This window comes from Cherax quadricarinatus, chromosome 55 (genome assembly GCF_038502225.1).
Source record: "Cherax quadricarinatus isolate ZL_2023a chromosome 55, ASM3850222v1, whole genome shotgun sequence".
Classification (NCBI taxonomy): Eukaryota; Metazoa; Arthropoda; class Malacostraca; order Decapoda; family Parastacidae; genus Cherax; species Cherax quadricarinatus.
This window is the reverse complement of record NC_091346.1, coordinates 24,313,338-24,335,636: the sequence shown is the minus strand read 5'-3', so window position 1 is coordinate 24,335,636 and position 22,299 is coordinate 24,313,338.

Below are 22,299 nucleotides of genomic sequence, written 5' to 3'. Positions count from 1 at the left end.
CTAACGTACACGGTGTACAGGGTCCTGAATGATTCCTTATTAAGATGTCGGAATGCTGTTCTGAGGTTTGCTAGGCGCCCATATGCTGCAGCAGTTATTTGGTTGATGTGCGCTTCAGGAGATGTGCCTGGTGTTATACTCACCCCAAGATCTTTTTCCTTGAGTGAGGTTTGTAGTCTCTGACCCCCTAGACTGTACTCCGTCTGCGGCCTTCTTTGCCCTTCCCCAATCTTCATGACTTTGCACTTGGTGGGATTGAACTCCAGGAGCCAATTGCTGGACCAGGTCTGCAGCCTGTCCAGATCCCTTTGTAGTTCTGCCTGGTCTTCGATCGAGTGAATTCTTCTCATCAACTTCACGTCATCTGCAAACAGGGACACCTCAGAGTCTATTCCTTCCGTCATGTCGTTCACAAATACCAGAAACAGCACTGGTCCTAGGACTGACCCCTGCGGGACCCCGCTGGTCACAGGTGCCCACTCTGACACCTCGCCACGTACCATGACTCGCTGCTGTCTTCCTGACAAGTATTCCCTGATCCATTGTAGTGCCTTCCCTGTTATCCCTGCTTGGTCCTCCAGTTTTTGCACCAATCTCTTGTGTGGAACTGTGTCAAACGCCTTCTTGCAGTCCAAGAAAATGCAATCCACCCACCCCTCTCTCTCTTGTCTTACTGCTGTCACCATGTCATAGAACTCCAGTAGGTTTGTGACACAGGATTTCCCGTCCCTGAAACCATGTTGGCTACTGTTGATGAGATCGTTCCTTTCTAGGTGTTCCACCACTCTTTTCCTGATAATCTTCTCCATGATTTTGCATACTATACATGTCAGTGACACTGGTCTGTAGTTTAATGCTTCATGTCTGTCTCCTTTTTTAAAGATTGGGACTACATTTGCTGTCTTCCATGCCTCAGGCAATCTCCCTGTTTCGATAGATGTATTGAATATTGTTGTTAGGGGTACACATAGCGCCTCTGCTCCCTCTCTCAATACCCATGGGGAGATGTTATCTGGCCCCATTGCCTTTGAGGTATCTAGCTCACTCAGAAGCCTCTTCACTTCTTCCTCGGTTGTATGCACTGTGTCCAGCACTTGGTGTGCCCCACCTCTCTGTCTTTCTGGAGTCCCTTCTGTCTCCTCTGTGAACACTTCTTTGAATCTCTTGTTGAGTTCTTCACATACTTCACGGTCATTTCTTGTTGTCTCTTCTCCTTCCTTCCTTAGCCTGATTACCTGGTCCTTGACTGTTGTTTTCCTCCTGATGTGGCTGTACAACAGTTTCGGGTCAGATTTGGCTTTCGCTGCTATGTCATTTTCATATTGTCTTTGGGCCTCCCTTCTTATCTGTGCATATTCGTTTCTGGCTCTACGACTGTTCTCCTTATTCTCCTGGGTCCTTTGCCTTCTATATTTCTTCCATTCCCTAGCACACTTGGTTTTTGCCTCCCTGCACCTTTGGTTAAACCATGGGCTCATCCTGGCTTTTTCATTATTCCTGTTTCCCTTGGGTACAAACCTCTCCTCAGCCTCCTTGCATTTTGTTGCTACATATTCCATCATCTCATTAACTGGCTTCCCTGCCAGTTCTCTGTCCCACTGAACCCCGTTCAGGTAGTTCCTTATTCCTGTGTAGTCCCATTTCTTGTAGTTTGGCTTCATTCGTCCTGGCCTTCCTGCTTCTCCCTCCACTTGTAGCTCTACTGTGTATTCGAAGCTTAAAACCACATGGTCACTGGCCCCAAGGGGTCTTTCATATGTGATGTCCTCGATATCTGCACTACTCAAGGTGAATACTAAGTCCAGCCTTGCTGGTTCATCCTCTCCTCTCTCTCTTGTAGTGTCCCTTACGTGTTGGCACATGAAGTTTTCCAGTACCACCTCCATCATCTTAGCCCTCCATGTATCTTGGCCCCCATGTGGGTCCAAGTTCTCCCAATCGATCTCCTTGTGGTTAAAGTCACCCATGATCAGGAGCTTTGCCCTGCATGCATGAGCTCTTCTGGCCACTCTAGCCAGTGTGTCAACCATCGCTCTATTGCTCTCGTCGTACTCTTGCCTTGGCCTCCTGCTGTTCTGTGGTGGGTTATACATCACTGCTATTACCACCTTGGGACCTCCAGAGTGAAGTGTTCCCGCTATGTAATCACTTTCTTCTCCACTGTCTCCTCTCTCCAGCTCATCAAAATTCCAGCAATTTTTGATCAGCAATGCCACTCCTCCACCCCCCTGTTCCCTCTGTCTTTCCTCAGGATTTGGTATCCCGTTGGAAAGATGGCATCTGTTATCATACCTGTAAGCTTGGTTTCTGTGAGAGCTATGATGTCCGGTGATGCTTCTTTGACTTTTTCATGCCACTCCTCCCACTTATTTGTTATTCCATCAGCGTTTGTGTACCATACCTTCAGTTTCCTTTCCAACACTGTGGTTTGGGGGGCCTGTGAGGGTGGGAGACCTGGTGGCATACTGTGGGATTCTATAGCTCGGTGTTGGGTGGAGGCTGTGGGTATGGATTATAGTGTGTGTTGGGATGGTGTGATAGGTTGTATGGTTCTGAGAATAGTTGTGTGTGTGCTTGCCCTTGCTGTTCTGTTCTGCTCTGACTGACCTCTGCTGGTTCCATCCTTGTCTCTTTTCCTAGCTCCTTTCGCTTTTTTGTCCTCTCCCTCAGCTGCTGTCGTTCTGATTTTGTTCTGTGTCTGTCTAGGAACACCCTCTTGTACTCTTCCGAGTATTTCAATCGTGGTTTCTCTTGGAGGATCCTGTTCCGCACTGTTTCCGTCCTGAGAATCAGCTTGATTGGTCGGTTTCTCCCCTTCGAGTACCCCCCTATTCTCTGAAAATTTACAATCTCGTCCATCTCTTCACCTATTTCCGTGATGATTTTCTCAATCTCCTTTCTTTCTTCCTGCTGCCTTTCAGTGTGTGTCCTTTCCTCTCTCTCCTGAAGCCCATGGATAAACACTGATTTTGCCCTTTCTTCCTCCCATTGCCTCACCCTCTGTGACTCTGGATCCTGCCTGTATGTGGTCAGTTTCTCCCTTGATTTTTCCAGTGGCTCTTGATAGCCTGGTTGTGCCTCAGCATTCGACCTATCACCCTCTCCATCTGCAACCAGCTGTTCTTCCCTTTCACTCCTTGGTCCTCCTTGGCAGGCTGATATGACCTTAGCATAATTCATAATTCCTTCCTTCCTGTTCGGCCTCGCAGCTTCATATGCTGTGTCTTCTCTGGTCACTGCCCCTGTAACTCGCTTCAGCCTATTTATCTCAACTTCTAGGACCCTTATCTTGGCTACTGCAGTTTCGACTTGTGCCTCCCAATTCTTTGTCTCCTTCTCCAACCTCTTTTCCAATTTCACAGAGAGCTCTTTCTCCATTTTTTCAGAAAGCTCTCCTAATTTTCTCTCCCACTCTTGTTCCATCCTTTTCCACTGCTCCTCCATCCACTCCTCCCTACCAGAACCATTCTCATCTGATCCTAGGTTCCTGCGAGTCCCCACCATTTTTCTTTTTTTTTTTTTTTTTTTTTTTGTGAGAGAAGAGAGAAGGGAAAGGTAGAAGGAGAGAGAGAGGGGAAGAGTGAGAAGGGAAAGGGGGAGAGAGAGAGTGAGAGGGGGAAAGAGAGAGAAGGGAAGGGAAGGAGAGGGGGAGAGTGAGAAGGGAAAAATGGAGAAGAGATGGAGAGAGAGAGAGCGAGAGAGAGAGCAAGAGAGAGAGAGAGAGAGAGAGAGAGAAGGGAAGGTAGAGAGAGGGGGATAGTGAGAAGGAAAAAGGGGAAGAGAGTGAGAGTGAGAGAGAGAGATGGAGAGAGAGTGAGGGGAAGGGTAGGAGAGGGGGAGAGTTAGAAGGGAAAATGGGGAAGAGAGAGAGCAAGAGAGAGAGAGGGAGAGAGAGGGAGAGAGGGAGGGAGAGTGAGAGAGGGGGAGAGAGAGTGAAGGGAAGAGTAGGAGAGGGGGAGAGTTAGAAGGGAAAATGGGGAAGAGAGAGAGCAAGAGAGAGAGCAAGAGAGAGAGAGAGAGAGAGAGGGGGGGGGGGGGAGAGAGAGAGAGAAAGAGAAGGCAAAGAGGGGGAGAGAGAGGGGGCAGAGAGGGGGAGAAGGGGGAAAAAGGGGGGAGATGGAAGAGCGAGAGGGGAGAGAGGCTAGGGGGAGAGGGAGGGGAGGAGGGGAGAGAGATGGGGAAAGGGAGAGGGGAGAGATAATGGGAGGGGAGAGATGTTAGAGGGGGAGGGATGTTAGAGGGGGGGAGGTGTTAGAGGTAAGAGATGTTAGAGGGGAGAGATGTGAGAGGGAAGAGAGAGAGATAGGTAGAGAGTGATAGGTAGAGAGAGAGATATAGGTAAAGAGTGAGAAAGGATAGGAAGAGGGGGGAGAGGAGCAAGGTTCAGATGGTCAGTTCACAGGATGGTGTGTGTGTGTGTGTATGTGTGTGTGTGTGTGTGTGTGTGTGTGTGTGTGTGTGTATGTGTATGTGTATGTGTGTGTGTGTGTGTGTGTGTGTGTGTGTGTATGTGTGTGTGTATGTGTGTGTATGTGTGTGTGTATGTGTGTGTGTATGTGTGTGTATGTGTGTGTGTGTGTGTGTGTGTGTGTGTGTGTGTGTGTGTGTGTGTGTGTGTGTGTGTGTGTGTGTGTGTGTGTGTGTGTGTGTGTGTGTGTGTCCCCACTTCTAAGTATTCATACTGATAATAAATACCGGTAGATACCAGTAATTCTAAGCTTACCAATACTTGTAACACTTATCGATTCTACTTCTAAAATTCAGAAAGTAGCTAGGTTGTAAAATTTAGCTTGTCTCAGCTTAAGTGTCTGACGTTATCCCTCACTACCGCTTTACTCCTTGCACTCTCCTCTATGCTATTTCTACTCTAATTCTGGTAATGGCTTGCAGGAGTGAGTGACCAGTATCTAACAGTGATGCAGGACCAGACTCAACCTTGCAAAATGTGTGTTAGTTACCATTTTGTGTGTGTGTGTGTGTGTGTGTGTGTGTGTGTGTGTGTGTGTGTGTGTGTGTGTGTGTACGTGTGTGTGTGTACGTGTGTGTACGTGTGTGTACGTGTGTGTACGTGTGGAGTTTGCATGTGTATTGACACAATATGTGTGTGTGTGTGTGTGTGTGTGTGTATGAGTGTGTGTACTCACCTAATTGTGGTTGCTGGGGTCGAGACTCAGCTCCTGGCCCCGCCTCTTCACTGATCGCTACTAGGTCCTCTCTCTCTCTGCTTCCTGAGCTTTATCATACCTCTTCTTAAAACTATGTATGGTTCCTGCCTCCACTACTTCACTTGCTAGGCTATTCCACTTCCTGACGACTCTATGACTGAAGAAATACTTCCTAACGTCCCTGTGACTCGTCTGAGTCTTCAGCTTCCAGTTGTGGCCCCTTGTTCCTGTGTCCCCTCTCTGGAACATCCTATCTCTGTCCACCTTATCTATTCCCCGCAGTATCTTGTATGTCGTTATCATGTCTCCACTGACCCGTCTGTCCTCCAGTGTCGTCAGTCCGATTTCCCTCAACCTTTCCTCGTACGACATTCCCCTGAGCTCTGGGACTAGCCTTGTTCCAAACCTTTGTACTTTCTCTAACTTCTTGACGTGCTTGACCAGGTGTGGGTTCCAGACTGGTGCTGCATACTCCAGTATGGGCCTAACATACACAGTGTACAGTGTCTTGAACGATTCCTTATTTAGGTATCGGAACGCTATTCTCAGGTTTACCAGGCGCCCGTATGCTGCAGCAGTTATTTGGTTGATGTGTGCCTCTGGTGACGTGCTCGGTGTTATAGTCACCCCGAGGTCTTTCTCCCTGAGGTCTGTAGTCTTTGTCCACCTAGCCTATACTCTGTCTGCGGTCTTCTTTGCCCCTCCCCAATCTTCATGACTTTGCATTTGGCAGGATTGAATTCGAGAAGCCAGTTTCTGGACCACATGTCCAGCCTGTCCAGGTCTCTTTGCAGTCCTGCCTCATCTTCATCCAATTTAATTCTTCTCATCAACTTCACATCATCTGCGAATAGGGACACTTCAGAGTCTATTCCTTCCATCATGTCGTTCGCATATATCAAAAATAGCACTGGCCCTAGAACTGACCCCTGTGGGACCCCGCTCGTCACAGGCGCCCACGATGATACCTCATCACGTACCCTGACTCGTTGCTGCCTCCCTGTCAGGTATTCCCTGATCCGCTGCAGTGCCCTCCCTGTTACATGTGCCTGATCCTCCAGCTTCTGCACTAATCTCTTGTGGGGAACTGTGTCAAAGGCCTTCCTGCAGTCTAGGAAAACGCAATCAACCCACCCCTCTCTCTGGTGTCTTACTTCTGTTACCTTGTCATAAAACTCCAGGAGGTTTGTGATACAAGATTTGCCTTCCATGAACCCATGCTGGTTTTCATTTATAATCTTGTTCCTTTCCAGGTGTTCGACCACTCTCCTCCTGATAATCTTCTCCATGACTTTACACACAATACATGTCAGAGACACAGGTCTGTAGTTTAGCGCCTTGTTTCTGTTTCCTTTCTTAAATATGGGGACTACATTAGCTGTCTTCCATTTCTCAGGTAGTTGCCCAGTTTCAAGGGATGTGTTGAAGATTGTGGTTAGAGGCACGCACAGCATCTCTGCTCCTTCTCTAAGGACCCATGGGGAGATGTTGTCCGGTCCCATCGCCTTTGAGGTGTCAAGGTCACTTAGGCGCTTCTTCACCTCCTCCTCAGTTGTTCGTATGTCATCCAACACTTGTTGGTATATTCCCTCTTGATGTTCCCTTCTGTGCTGTCTTCCCACAGCCCTTCCTGTCTCTACTGTAAAAACTTCCTTAAATCTCTTGTTCAGCTCCTCACATATCTCCTGATCATTTCTTGTGAGTTCTCCACCTTCTGTCCTTAATATGATCACCTGGTCTTTGACTGTTGTCTTCCTCCTGATGTGGCTATACAACAGTTTCGGGTCAGTCTTGATTCTCGATGCTATGTCATTTTCATACTGTCGCTGGGCCTCCCTCCTTACCTGTGCATACTCATTCCTGGCTCTGCAACTGATCTCCCTATTTTCGTATGTTCTCTGCCTTCTGTACTTTTTCCATTCTCTATTGCACTTTGTTTTTGCCTCCTTACACCGTTGGGTAAACCAGGGGCTCGTTCTGGTCTTTCCGTTGTTACTGTTGCCCTTGGGACTAAACCTTTCCACTGCCTCCTTGCATTTTGTTGGTACATATTCCATCATTTCATGTACTTGCTTTCCTGCCAGTCTCTGTCCCACTGGACCTCCCGCAGGAAGTTCTTCAACCCTATGTAGCCCCCTCTTTTATAGTCAGGCTTTTCCCATTCAACTCCTGTTATTCTCTCCACTTGCAGCTCTACTATGTATTCAAAGCACAGAACCACGTGGTCGCTAGCTCTTAGGGGACTCTCATACTTGATGTCCTCAATGTCTGAGCTGCCCAGGGTGAACACAAGGTCCAATCTTGCTGGTTCATCCTCCCCTCTCACTCTGGTAATGTCCTTAACATGTTGGTGCATGAGGTTTTCCAGCACCACGTCCAACATCTTGGCTCTCCATGTTTCGGGACCCCCATGTGGCTCAAGGTTTTCCCAGTCAATCTCCCTGTGGTTGAAATCCCCCATAACCAGCAACTTTGCTCTGCTGGAGTGAGCTCTTCTTGCCACCTCAGCAAGTGTGTCCACCATTGCTCTGTTGCTCTCTTCATATTCCTCTCTTGGCCTCCTGCAGTTCTGTGGTGGATTATACATCACTGCAATGACCACTTTGTGTTCCCAGACTGAAGTGTACCTACTATGTAGTCTCTTTCTCCCGTCTCATCTATGCCTTCCATTTTCTCGAATTTCCATCTGTTTTTTACGAGCAGAGCAACCCCACCTCCCCACATGCCCCTTCTATCTTTCCTCATGATCTGGTATCCTGTTGGGAAGATTGCATCTATTATTGTCTCCGTGAGTTTTGTTTCTGTAACTGCTATGATGTCTGGGGACTTCTCATTGATTCTTTCTTGCCATTCCTCATGTTTATTCGTTAATCCATCTGCATTTGTGTACCAAACCTTCAACTTCTGTTCTAATACTGTAACTGTGGTGCGGGGGGTGGGAACAGAGGGATCGGTGTATGATGGTTGGTTTGGATTGTTCAGTTGCGTTGGGGGTGTCGTGGCTGGAGTCCTTCTGCAGGTGTTTCTGGGGGGTGTGCTTGTCCTTCCATTTGATCCTGGGTTATTCTGCTCTCCTTTTTCATTTCCTCCCATTTCTCCTTTCGTTTTTGAACTCTCTCTTTCATCGTCTTCCTTTCGTCCTGTGTTCTGTCTCGATCGAGGTACACACTCCGGAACTCCTGCTTGCCTCTCAGCCGTGCTTTCTCCTGCAGGATCATGGTTCGGGTTGATTCTGCCTTGAATATTACTTTGAGAGGCCGATTCCTTTTCTTTGTGAACCACCCAATTCTCCGAAAATTTGCCACCTGGGTCATGTCCCCCTCGCCTATCACCTTCATGATATCTTCAATCACTTTTTTCTCCTCCTGCTTTCTTTCATCATAAGTTTCCCCTTTAGCTTCGTCTAGCCCATAGACAAACAAGGATCTCTCCATTTCCACCTCCCACTGTGATGTGTTTTAGTTCCTTCCCGTGGAGTGTTCCTTCCTTCAGTCCCTTCCCTAGTTAAGGCCCCTATGCTTCTTGGTTTGTCCTTCCTGCTCACCTGTTCCTGGCCCCCACAGGTATCTGGTATGGTCCCTGCACATGTCCTAGTTCCTTCAATGTCTTCCAACCTCTCATTCTGTCCTAGTGTGCTCCCTGTCTTTGTTTTGGCCCCATGTGGGTTTGACAGGACCTCTGCATACAGTTTAGTTTCCATGCTTCCTTCAGACCTGTTGTCTGTGTCTGATGTAGCCATTGCTAATGCTACTTCTGTAATATCTGTCTCTATGCTGTTTCAGATGTCTCAGCTCCTCTTCTAATCTCTTTATCTTGTTTTCTGCTGTTGTGGCATGTTCCTTCTACCTTCTGCATTCTTCTGCTAACCTCTCTTCTATCTTCCTTTCCAGCTCAACTAGTCTCCTTCCCCACTCTTCCTCCCTTTTTTGAGCTCTGCCTTCCATTCCTCCCTCCCAGATTCGTCCTTGGAGCCCCTTGTCCTCATCCTGGTTCTAGGTTCCCCCGTTGCTCCACAGAAGGGGGGACGGGTGGTTAGGGGGAGGGGAATAGATGGTTAGGAGGAGAGGGGATGGATGGTTATTGGAGGGGTAGAGATAGTTGGGGGAGGGGGTTAGATGGTTTGGGGGAGGGGTAGGTGGTTAGGGAAGGGGGAGTGGTGGTTAGAGGAGGGGGGAGTACGTGTTTGAGAGAGAGAGGGGATGGATTGTTATGGGGGAGGGGGAGGATGGTTATTGGAGGGAGGGAGGTAGTTGGGGGGTTAGATGGGTTGGGGAGGGGTTAGGTGGTTTGGGGGAGGGGTAGGTGGCTAAGGTGAGGTGGTTAGGAAAGGGGGAGAGGTGGTTAGGGGAGGGGGGTACGTGTTTGTGTCAAGTGTTTGTGTCAAGTGGTGGAGGGTGTGTGTGTGTGTGTGTGTGTGTGTGTGTGTGTGTGTGTGTGTGTGTCTGTGTGTGTGTGTATGTGTGTGTATGTGTATGTGTATGTGTGTGTGTGTGTGTGTGTGTGTGTGTGTGTGTGTACTTACCTAATTGTACTCACCTAATTGTGGTTGCAGGGGTCGAGACTCAGCTCCTGGCCCCGCCTCTTCACTGATTGCTACTGGATCCTCTCTCTCTCTGCTTCCTGAGCTTTGTCATACCTCTTCTTAAAACTATGTATGGTTCCTGCCTCCACTACTTCACTTGCTAGGCTATTCCACTTGCTGACAACTCTATGACTGAAGAAATACTTCCTAACGTCCCTGTGACTCGTCTGAGTCTTCAGCTTCCAGTTGTGACCCCTTGTCCCTGTGTCCCCTCTCTGGAACATCCTATCTCTGTCCACCTTGTCTTCCCCGCAGTATCTTGTATGTCGTTATCATGTCTCCCCTGACCCTTCTGTCCTCCAGTGTCGTCAGTCCGATTTCCCTTAACCTTTCCTCGTACGACATTCCCTTGAGCTCTGGGACTAGCCTTGTTTCAAACCTTTGTACTTTCTCTAACTTCCTGACGTGCTTGATCAGGTGTGGGTTCCAGACTGGTGCTGCATACTGCAGTATGGGCCTAACATACACAGTGTACAGTGTCTTGAATGATTCCTTATTAAGGTATCGGAACACTGTTCTCAGGTTTGCCAGGCGCCCGTATGCTGCAGCGGTTATTTGGTTGATGTGTGCCTCCGGTGATGTGCTCGGTGTTATGGTCACCCCAAGGTCTTTCTCCCTGAGTGAGGTCTGTAGTCTTTGTCCACCTAGCCTATACTCTGTCTGCGGTCTTCTTTGCCCCTCCCCAATCTTTATGACTTTGCATTTGGCTGGATTGAATTCGAAAAGCCAGTTGCTGGACCACATGTCCAGCCTGTCCAGGTCTCTTTGCAGTCCTGCCTCATCCTCGTCCGATTTATTTCTTCTCATCAACTTCACGTCATCTGCGAACAGGGACACTTCTGAGTGTATTCCTTCCATCATGTCGTTCACATATATCAAAAATAGCACTGGTCCTAGAACTGACCCCTGTGGGACCCCGCTCGTAGCAGGCGCCCACTGTGATACCTCTTCACGTACCATGACTCGTTGCTGCCTCCCTGTCAGGTATTCCCTTATCCATTGCAGTGCCCTCCCTTTTACGTGCGCCTGATCTTCCAGCTTCTGCACTAATCTCCTGTGGGGAACTGTGTCAAAGGCCTTCCTGCAGTCTAGGAAAATGCAATCTACCCACCCCTCTCTCTCGTGTCTTACTTCTGTTACCTTGTCATAAAACTCCAGGAGGTTTGTGATACAAGATTTGCCTTCCATGAACCCATGCTGGTTTTCATTTATAATCTTGTTCCTTTCCAGGTGTTCGACCACTCTCCTCCTGATAATCTTCTCCATGACTTTGCACACAATACATGTCAGAGACACAGGTCTGTAGTTTAGTGCCTCGTTTCTGTTTCCTTTCTTAAATATGGGGACTACATTAGCTGTCTTCCATTTCTCAGGTAGTTGCCCAGTTTCAAGGGATGTGTTGAAGATTGTGGTTAGAGGCATGCACAGCATCTCTGCTCCTTCTCTAAGGACCCATGGGGAGATGTCCGGTCCCATCGCCTTTGAGGTGTCAAGGTCACTTAAGAGCTTCTTCACCTCCTCCTCAGTTGTTCGTATGTCATCCAACACTTGTTGGTATATTCCCTCTTGATGTTCCCTTCTGTGTTGTCTTCCCACAGCCCTTCCTGTCTCTACTGTAAAAACTTCCTTAAATCTCCTGTTCAGCTCCTCACATACCTCCTGATCATTTCTTTTGAGTTCTCCACCTTCTGTCCTTAATCTGATCACCTGGTCTTTGACTGTTGTCTTCCTCCTGATGTGGCTATACAACAGTTTCGGGTCAGTCTTGATTCTCGATGCTATGTCATTTTCCTACTGTCGCTGGGCCTCCCTCCTTACCTGTGCGTACTCATTCCTCGCTCTGCGACTGATCTCCCTATTTTCGTGTGTTCTCTGCCTTCTGTACTTTTTCCATTCTCTATTGTATTTTGTTTTTGCCTCCTTACACCGTCGGGTAAACCAGGGGCTCGTTCTGGTCTTCCCGTTGTTACTGTTGCCCTTGGGACTAAACCTTTCCACTGCCTCCTTGCATTTTGTTGTTACATATTCCATCATTTCATTTACTGGCTTTCCTGCCAGTTCTCTGTCCCACTGGACCTCCCGTCGTGTAGGCACAAATTTAGTCTCATTTATCTTTCCCAATTATGCTACACTCTCCACTTATTGCCCTTTCTGGATTACGTATTAATTATTGCTGGTTATTATCATTTTCCTTGTTCACATTGAGAGAGGACTTCCTAGCTTCCTAAGTATTCTTACTGCTAATAACTACCGGTAGTAACACTGCCCTACCCTGTGTGCGTGTGTGCATGTGAGTGTGTGTGTGTGTGTGAGAGTGTCTTGTGCGGTGTAATGACTGGCCGCAACTTCTTACAATGTTGCCCTTAAATGCTTGTCCCACCTAGCTTATATTAAGTTACTCGCCTTGTGTGTGTGTGTGTGTGTGTCTGGATTTAAGTATCAATTATTGCTGGTTATTATCCTGTTCCATGTTCACATTGGGAGAGGACTTCCTAGCTACCTAAGTATTCTTACTGCTAATAACTACTGGAATTAATACTACTCTACTCCTCGCTGGACTCTACCTTCTCACACTCGTCAACACTATATTCCCTATGTCTATGCTATTTCTATTCTAATTCTGGTAATAGCTTGCAGGAGTGAGTGACCAGTATCAAACAGTATGCAAGGCCAGCCAGGGCCGTCAAGATGCAAACCACAAATAGGCTTTTCATTCATTCATTAAAGATTTGCCGGTACTTCCGGCCCGGGTCTTCTCCAGATGGTGACCCGGCGGTGGCCCCCGGGGCGGGGGTGTCGATCGTCTTCTTCATTCTTCTATCTTCTCTCTTGGGCCCTCCGGTTGGAGGGTAACTTCTTCTTCTATCTTGCACTGACTCCCAAAGTGGGGAGTGTCTTCTTTCTTTCTCGTCGGCAGGCATCGCAAGGTCAAGGGTCTTCAGGCACTTGTAGCCCCGTCAAATGTTGGTAGTGTGGCATTGGTTCTAGGTGATTCAGACTTTTACCTAGAAAGCGGTACAGGCTCCATTGGATTTTTTTTTTTTTTTTTTTTTTTTTTTTTTTTTTTTTTTTTTTTTAAGCGGGGGGGAGAGGAGGTAGGGGAGTGAAAGAAGGAAGAGTAGGAGAGGTGATAGATGGAGCGTAGTGGCGACTCGTAGTCACAAATAGGCGAATAAACTTGCGCTCAATGGTGCGGTGACAGGTTGCCAGCTGCTGATGACGGAGTCGTTGTACGTAGGCCTTAAATCCCTATTTTGGAGATCCTTCACCCGTGATGTTTATAACCATATATTCTCATACATCCCGCTGCCTCACGCGATTTCACTCTTCACTGATGATACTGTACACTTCACATTATATACACTTCGCTTTATATGTATAATGGCTCACAACTTGTCGTGACGTCACTTCTTCAGGCCTACCGCTGCCAATGTAGCAACAGCGCCTAAGACCCCCAACGGTTTGCGCTTTGAAATATTATGATTTGAGCTTTCCTCTCACTTTTTTTTAACTAATAACTTTAATTATCACTCGGAGTCTTGTTACCCACGTCTGCACCCCACGGACCCACGCATGTGCGTGGGGGAGATACTGCTAATACATACCAGAAATTCTGGGTTATAAAAAGCGGAACTTGCTACTAGGTTCTAAAGCTTCTATGAGTGTCTGCCCTTGTGTGTGTGTGCGTGTGTGAGGGAGGGATGGTTAGGGGGGGGGGTAGGTGGTGTGGTTGAAAGATCCGTTATACCTCTCTGTCGTGTAGGCTCAAATTTAACTCAGCTATCTTTGTTAGTAATGCTACTCTCTCCACTTATTGCCCTTTCTGGATTTAAGTATCAATTATTGCTGGTTATTATCCTATTCCTTGTTCACATTGAGAGAGGACTTCCTAGCTTCCTAAGTATTCTTACTGCTAATAACTACCGGTAGAAACACTGCCTCACCCCTACGTTACCCCTCGCTAGTCTGCTGTCCTCACACTCTCCTCACACTATCTTCACTTTAACTATGCTATTTCTACACTAATTCTGGTAATAGCTTGCAGGAGTGAGTGACCAGTATCTAACAGTGATGCAAGGCCAGACGCCAGGATGCAACATACAAACCACAATAGGTGTGTGTTTGTGTGTGTGTGTGTGTGTGTCTGTGTGTCTGTGTGTGTCTGTGTGTGTCTGTGTGTCTGTGTGTGTCTGTGTGTCTGTGTGTGTGTGTCTGTGTTTTTGTGTGCTTTTGTGTCTGTGTGTTGTGTGAGTGTGTGTCTACTCACCTAATTCACCCAATTGTGGTTGCAAGGGTCGAGTCTTAGCTCCTGGTCCCGCCTCTTTACTGGATATCAGTTTCCTTATGATTTCTGAACGTCTCTTCTGAAATTGAGGTACCAGAGACTGGAATTATGGAATATATATATATATATATATATATATATATATGATAGTGAATGATGGTGAAAGTTTTTCTTTTTCGGGCCACCCTGCCTTGGTGGGAATCGGCCGGTGTGATAATAAATAAATAATATATATATATATATATATATATATATATATATATATATATATATATATATATTCTTCTTTCAACAATCCGGCCGTATCCCACCGAGGCAGGGTGGTTCAAAAAGAAAAACAAAAGTATATATATATATATATATATATATATATATATATATATATATATATATATATATATATATATATATATATATATATATATATATATATAATGAATCAGTTCGATAACTTATAAATATTATCGGAGCAAGCAATGATTCTTGTGCAGTTACATTAAATTATTGTTCATAAGTTAGTGCATGATTGCTTTTCGTGAAACCTGTTTAGGTTGTGCTGGTATGACACATTACACTGCCACACACCTAGGAGCCGCTGTGCCAGGTCCTCTGTGTGAGAGACTGTAATGCCTACATCTTAATAGATTTCTTCTGAGATTTTCCATTCAGTTCCTTATATTACAGTTATCCTGATGATGCACTGGTAATTCAGTACAAAAGGCCTGGAGCAGCTACATTTCCTTCCCTTTGGGATATCTTACATATGATACAGGGTATAAGAGACCACAAACACATTCAACCCCAACCATAAACGCAGGGTACACATACGTGAATCACAGGTTCGGACCACTCAGGTCACACACACACATATACACACACACACACACACACACACACACACACACACACACACACACACACACACACACACACACACACACACACACACACACACACACACACACACACACACACACACACACACACACACACACACACACACACACACACACTACTTCAAAGAGACCTGGACAGACTGGACACCTGGTCCAGCAAATGGCTTCTCGAATTTAATCCTGCCAAATGCAAAGTCATGAAGATAGGGGAAGGGCACAGAAGACCACAGACAGAGTATAGGCTAGGTGGCCAAAGACTGCAAACCTCACTCAAGGAGAAAGATCTTGGGGTGAGTATAACACCGAGCATGTCTCCGGAAGCACACATCAATCAGATAACTGCTGCAGCATATGGGCGCCTGGCAAACCTGAGAACAGCATTCCGATACCTTAGTAAGGAATCATTCAAGACACTGTACACCGTGTATGTCAGGCCCATACTGGAGTATGCAGCACCTGTTTGGAACCCGCACTTGATAAAGCACGTCAAGAAACTAGAGAAAGTACAAAGGTTTGCAACAAGGTTAGTTCCAGAGCTAAGGGGAATGTCCTATGAAGAAAGATTAAGGGAAATCGGCCTGACGACACTGGAGGACAGGAGGGTCAGGGGAGACATGATAACGACATATAAAATACTGCGTGGAATAGACAAGGTGGACAAGGACAGGATGTTCCAGGGAGGGGACACAGAAACAAGAGGCCACAATTGGAAGTTGAAGACACAAATGAGTCAGAGAGATAGTAGGAAGTATTTCTTCAGTCATAGAGTTGTAAGGCAGTGGAATAGCCTAGAAAATGACGTAGTGGAGGCAGGAACCATACACAGTTTTAAGACGAGGTTTGATAAAGCTCATGGAGCGGGGAGAGAGAGGGCCTAGTAGCAACCGGTGAAGAGGCGGGGCCAGGAGCTAGGACTCGACCCCTGCAACCACAAATAGGTGAGTACAAATAGGTGAGTACACACACTCATACACACACACTCATACATCACTTTATTTGTATTAGTCCCTTTTATATTGTCTCCTTTATTTTAGCTTAAAAAAAAAAAAACTACCTTAGCTCATTATTTTACATTTGTTAAATAATTCAGGTGCTATTTTTTAGCTTAAGACTATTTACTTTGTTTTATACTTAATTCTAACTATAGATTCACTACAAATCTTATGATTACAAGCATTGATCCTGATACCAACCTCTTATTTAATGACTTAAATGAATCAAACAGTTACTGTAATTACTACACTGCAGAACAATCAAAGGCACTTCTCAGTGCCAACAACAACATAACTATCTTTAACTACAATATCAGATCTTTAAGCAAGCATTACGATGACCTCATAGCATTACTAAATTCACAAATAACCCGCACATAAAAGACAGAAGCTTACGACGACGTTTCGGTCCGACTTGGACCATTGACAAAGTCACACTAACAGAGGAGGAGCAGGACGGCTATATATAGGCAGGAAGAGGTGGAGGTAGTAGTAGTGGTAGTAGTAGTAGTAGTAGTAGTAGTGTGCGGCGTCTGGTTGTCTTTGTTGTGGACGTTTCGCCATCCAGTGGCTGGCTGGATGGCGAAACGTCTACGGTGGGGATGCCCGGGTGTTGTGCATGTGTCATTTCATCCTGTCGGTTTTATATACATTTCTTGTACTACTACTACTACTACCACTACTACTACCACTACTACTACCACTACTACTACCTCCACCTCTTCCTGCCTATATATAGCCGTCCTGCTCCTCCTCTGTTAGTGTGACTTTGTCAATGGTCCAAGTCGGACCGAAACGTCGTCGTAAGCTTCTGTCTTTTATGTGCGGGTTATTTGTGTATCGTTCCAGTCACGGTATTGTGCCTTTTTGTTATTTATTACTAAATTCCTTACATGCCAATATGTCCATCATTACACTAACTGAAACCTGGCTAAAGCCTGATAGTACAGATGTCTATGCCATTCCTGGTTACACAGCCATACACAACTGTAGGCCAGACCAACAAGGGGGTGGCACAGCTATATACTACTCAGACCAACTAGAATGTATCACTAATATTTGCACAAGGGATGAACATGGGGAATATATAATAGCTAAATTCAAATCCAAATACCTACAAAAACCTCTCACATTGATAAACATCTACAGAGTTCCACAGTCAAACATTAGCCAATTTAGTCAAAACCTAGGAAGTATGATAACTGATGCACGCATGAACAAAGATCACTTACTACTCTCAGGTGACTTCAATATAAATCTCCTGCAAGACCAGGACCCACACGTTACTGAATTCACAAACACAATGAGTAACTGTATGTTACTACCAACAGTAACAAAACCTACAAGAGTTACAGAGACTAGTGTTTCCCTACTTGACCACATCTGGACCAACACCATATCCCCTTTAAAATCAGGCATAATTACAGATAATACCACAGACCACTACCCTACTTTCCTCATAACAACTCTTGGTAAAATACCCCAAGACACTACTAAAGTCACCTTCAGACTTCACAATGAGGCAGCCATTAATAACTTCACAACAGCAGTAACAAACATTGACTGGCACACTGAGCTAGAAATCTATACAGATGTTGACGAATGTATTAATAATTTTCTAAAAAAGACCCAATACCTCTATAACAAGCACTGCCCTAAAAAAACTAAACAGATGACAGCTAAGAGACTGAACAGTCCCTGGCTAACACCCAGCATTCTCAAATCCATAAATACAAAACACCAATATGAAAAACAGTACAGAATGGGTCACATAACCAGAGACCAAACAAAACGTTACGCGTCAATCCTAACCAGCCTGATAAGAAGGGCAAAAAAATTGTATTATGAGAACAGCTTATCCAACTTACGAGGTGATATAAAAAAGACCTGGAAAACCCTATCAGAAATTCTGGGAACAAAAAAGATATCACGAAATAGCGAAATAAAATTAGCAAAATCAGATGAACCCCAACTCCCACCAACAGAAACAGCAAACAGACTCAATGATTTCTTCTCCACTATAGGACAAAACCTTGCCAATAAAATCCCAAGCTCAGATACCCCACCAAATGACTACCTCACCGGCAACTACCCGAACACACTGTTCCTAGCTCCGACTAACCCATACGAAGTCTCCCTTATTATCAACGCACTAAAAAACAAGGCAGGAGATTTAAATACCTTACCACCCTTTATATACAAAAAACTGTCACAAGTGCTATCACCAATCATTGCAACACTCTTTAACAAATCCATAGAATCCTCCACCTTCCCTACAGTACTCAAAATAGCAAGGGTCACCCCGATCCACAAAGGAGGAGACCAAACAGAGTTGAATAACTATAGGCCAATATCCAACTTACACCCTCTCTCAAAAATCTTCGAAAAATTAATTCATAAACGAATCTACTCCTACCTTATCTCCCAAAACATACTCAACCCCTGCCAATTTGGATTCAGGCCTAATAAAAATACTAATGATGCTATTATACACATGCTAGAACATATATACACTGCAATAGAGAAAAAAGAAGTCCCACTGGGGATCTTCATTGACTTACGTAAAGCTTTTGATACAGTTGACCATGACTTGCTCCACGTAAAATTGTCACACTATGGTATAAGAGGGCACTCCCTCAACTACCTCAAGTCATACCTCAGCAACAGAAGCCAATATGTGTACGCAAATGGGGCAAACTCTTCTGCGCAACCAATTACAGTTGGTGTCCCACAGGGAAGTGTCCTTGGCCCTCTTCTCTTTCTCCTATACATAAATGACCTTCCAAATGCTTCGCAATTACTCAAACCCACACTATTTGCAGATGACACTACATACGTCTTCTCTCACCCGAGCCCAGTCACGCTAGCCAATACTGTAAATACCGAATTACAGAAAATATCTACCTGGATGAGGACTAACAAACTTACACTAAACATTGACAAAACCTACTTCATTCAGTTTGGTAACAGAGCTACAGATGTCCCTCTTAACATAATGATAAACGGATCACCTATCACAAAGCTAACAGAGGGAAAATTCTTAGGAATCCACCTTGATAATAGACTCAAATTTCATACACATATACAACAAATTTCTAAGAAAATTTCCAAGACTGTAGGCATACTATCGAAGATACGGTACTATGCTCCACAGTCAGCCCTCCTGGCCCTATATCACTCTCTTATTTACCCCTATCTCACCTATGGAATTTGTGCATGGGGCTCAACAACAAGTAACCATCTCAGACCACTAATTACCCAACAAAAGGCTGCAGTTAGAATGATAACAAATTCTCACTACAGGCAGCACACTCCACCAATATTCAATACACTAAACCTACTCACCATACAAAACATCCATACTTATTACTGCACCTATTACATACATAGAACACTTAACTCTGATATTAACCCTCCCCTCAAACATCTCCTTGCCAACCTCAACAGAACACATGACCATAACACAAGGCACAGATCACTCTTTGATGTTCCTCGTGTCCATCTCACACTATGCAAAAACTCAATGCACATAAAAGGCCCTAAAATCTGGAATTCATTACCTGTAAATATAAAAGAAACACTACCTGTTTATAAATTCAAGTCTCTTCTCAAAGATCACTTACTCACCCAAAACCAAATAAATACTGAATAACTGAACCTTATAAATTGTATATCTTAAATGTTTCTCACAATTATATCACATAAATGTTAAACCTAAAACCCAATCTAACTTTATTATTTTTTAAATACACTACCTAACAGAATACTCCATACGACTGAATGTACAACAATGCATGCAACCATATGACCTGTCTTTGTAATACTCACTTGTGCTTTATAGTTATCTGTTTACAATAATGTTTTATCACTGATTTCATCATTGCTTAGTTAATTTTAAGCCAGCCCGTAATGCTATGCATAGTATAAGTGGCTTTGGCATGCTGCTCTTATCTGTATTTTTTTGTACCTCTGTATGTGTGCTCAAATTGTAAATAAATAAATAAATAAATACACACACACTCATACACACACACACACATACACACACACACACACACACACACACACACACACACACACACACACACACACAAATCCTGTGTCACAAACCTTCTGGAGTTTTATGATAAAATAACAGAAGTAAGACAAGAGAGAGAGGGGTGGGTTGATTGCATCTTCTTGGACTGCAAGAAGGCCTTTGACACAGTTCCTCACAAGAGATTAGTGCAGAAGCTAGAGCATCAGGCGCATATAACAGGAAGGGCACTGCAATGGATCAGAGAATACCTGACAGGGAGGCAACAACGAGTCATGGTACGTAATGATGTATCACAGTGGGCACCTGTGACGAGCGGGGTCCCACAGGGGTCGGTCCTAGGACCAGTGCTATTTTTGGTATATGTGAACGACATGACGGAAGGGTTAGACTCAGAAGTGTCCCTGTTTGCAGATGATGTGAAGTTAATGAGGAGAATTAAATCTGATGAGGACCAGGCAGGACTTCAAAGAGAGCTGGACAGACTGGACACCTGGTCCAGCAAATGGCTTCTCGAATTTAATCCTGCCAAATGCAAAGTCATGAAGATGGGGGAGGGGCACAGAAGACCACAGACAGAGTATAGGCTAGGTGGCCAAAGACTGCAAACCTCACTCATGGAGAAAGATCTTGGGGTGAGTATAACACCGAGCATGTCTCCGGAAGCACACATCAATCAGATAACTGCTGCAGCATATGGGCACCTGGCAAACCTGAAAACAGCATTCCGATACCTTAGTAAGGAATCATTCAAGACACTGTACACCGTGTATGTCAGGCCCATACTGGAGTATGCAGCACCTGTTTGGAACCCGCACTTGATAAAGCACGTCAAGAAACTAGAGAAAGTACAAAGGTTTGCGACAAGGTTAGTTCCAGAGCTAAGGGGAATGTCCTATGAGGAAAGATTAAGGGAAATCGGCCTGACCACACTGGAGGACAGGAGGGTCAGGGGAGACATGATAACGACATATAAAATACTGCGTGGAATAGACAAGGTGGACAAAGACAGGATGTTCCAGGGAGGGGACACAGAAACAAGAGGCCACAATTGGAAGTTGAAGACACAAATGAGTCAGAGAGATAGTAGGAAGTATTTCTTCAGTCATAGAGTTGTAAGGCAGTGGAATAGCCTAGAAAATGACGTAGTGGAGGCAGGAACCATACACAGTTTTAAGACGAGGTTTGATAAAGCTCATGGAGCGGGGAGAGAGAGGGCCTAGTAGCAACCGGTGAAGAGGCGGGGCCAGGAGCTAGGACTCGACCCCTGCAACCACAAATAGGTGAGTACACACACACACACACACACACACACACACACACACACACACACACACACACACACACACACACACACACACACACACACACACACACACACACATGTTAAATGGTTTCCTTTTTTCCTTTTTTTCTGCTTTTGGTAGAAGCAAATTCTTTTTCACGTGAAGCATTTTTTCTACCAGTTTGAAAAAGTCACCTTCCGTTATTTTAAAATTCCCGCACTTGTGAAATGATGGAAATTTAATACTATATTGGTAAGTGTTCCATGTATTGTTTGTATGTATGGTGTGTATGTATTGTTTGTATGGTGTGTATGTATTGTATGTATGGTGTGTATGTATTGTATGTGTGGTGTGTATTGTATGTATGGTGTGTATGTATTGTATGTGTGGTGTGTATGTGTTGTATGTGTGGTGTGTATGTATTGTATGTGTGGTGTGTATGTATTGTATGTATGGTGTGTATGTATTGTATGTATGGTGTGTATGTATTGTATGTATGGTGTGTATGTATTGTATGTATGGTGTGTATGTATGGTGTGTATGTATTGTATGTATGGTGTGTCTGTATTGTATGTATAGTGTGTATGTATTGTATGTATGGTGTGTATGTATTGTATGTATGGTGTGTATGTATTGTATGTATGGTGTGTATGTATTGTATGTGTGGTGTGTATGTATTGTATGTATGGTGTGTATGTATTGTATGTGTGGTGTGTATGTATTGTATGTATGGTGTGTATGTGTTGTATGTGTGGTGTGTATGTATTGTATGTGTGGTGTGTATGTATGGTGTGTATGTATTGTATGTATGGTGTGTATGTATTGTATGTATGGTGTGTATGTATTGTATGTATGGTGTGTATGTATTGTATGTGTGGTGTGTATGTATTGTATGTGTGGTGTGTATGTATTGTGTGTATGTATTGTATGTATGGTGTGTATGTATTGTATGTATGGTGTGTATGTATTGTATGTGTGGTGTGTATGTATTGTATGTGTGGTGTGTATGTATGGTGTGTATGTATTGTATGTATGGTGTGTATGTATTGTATGTATG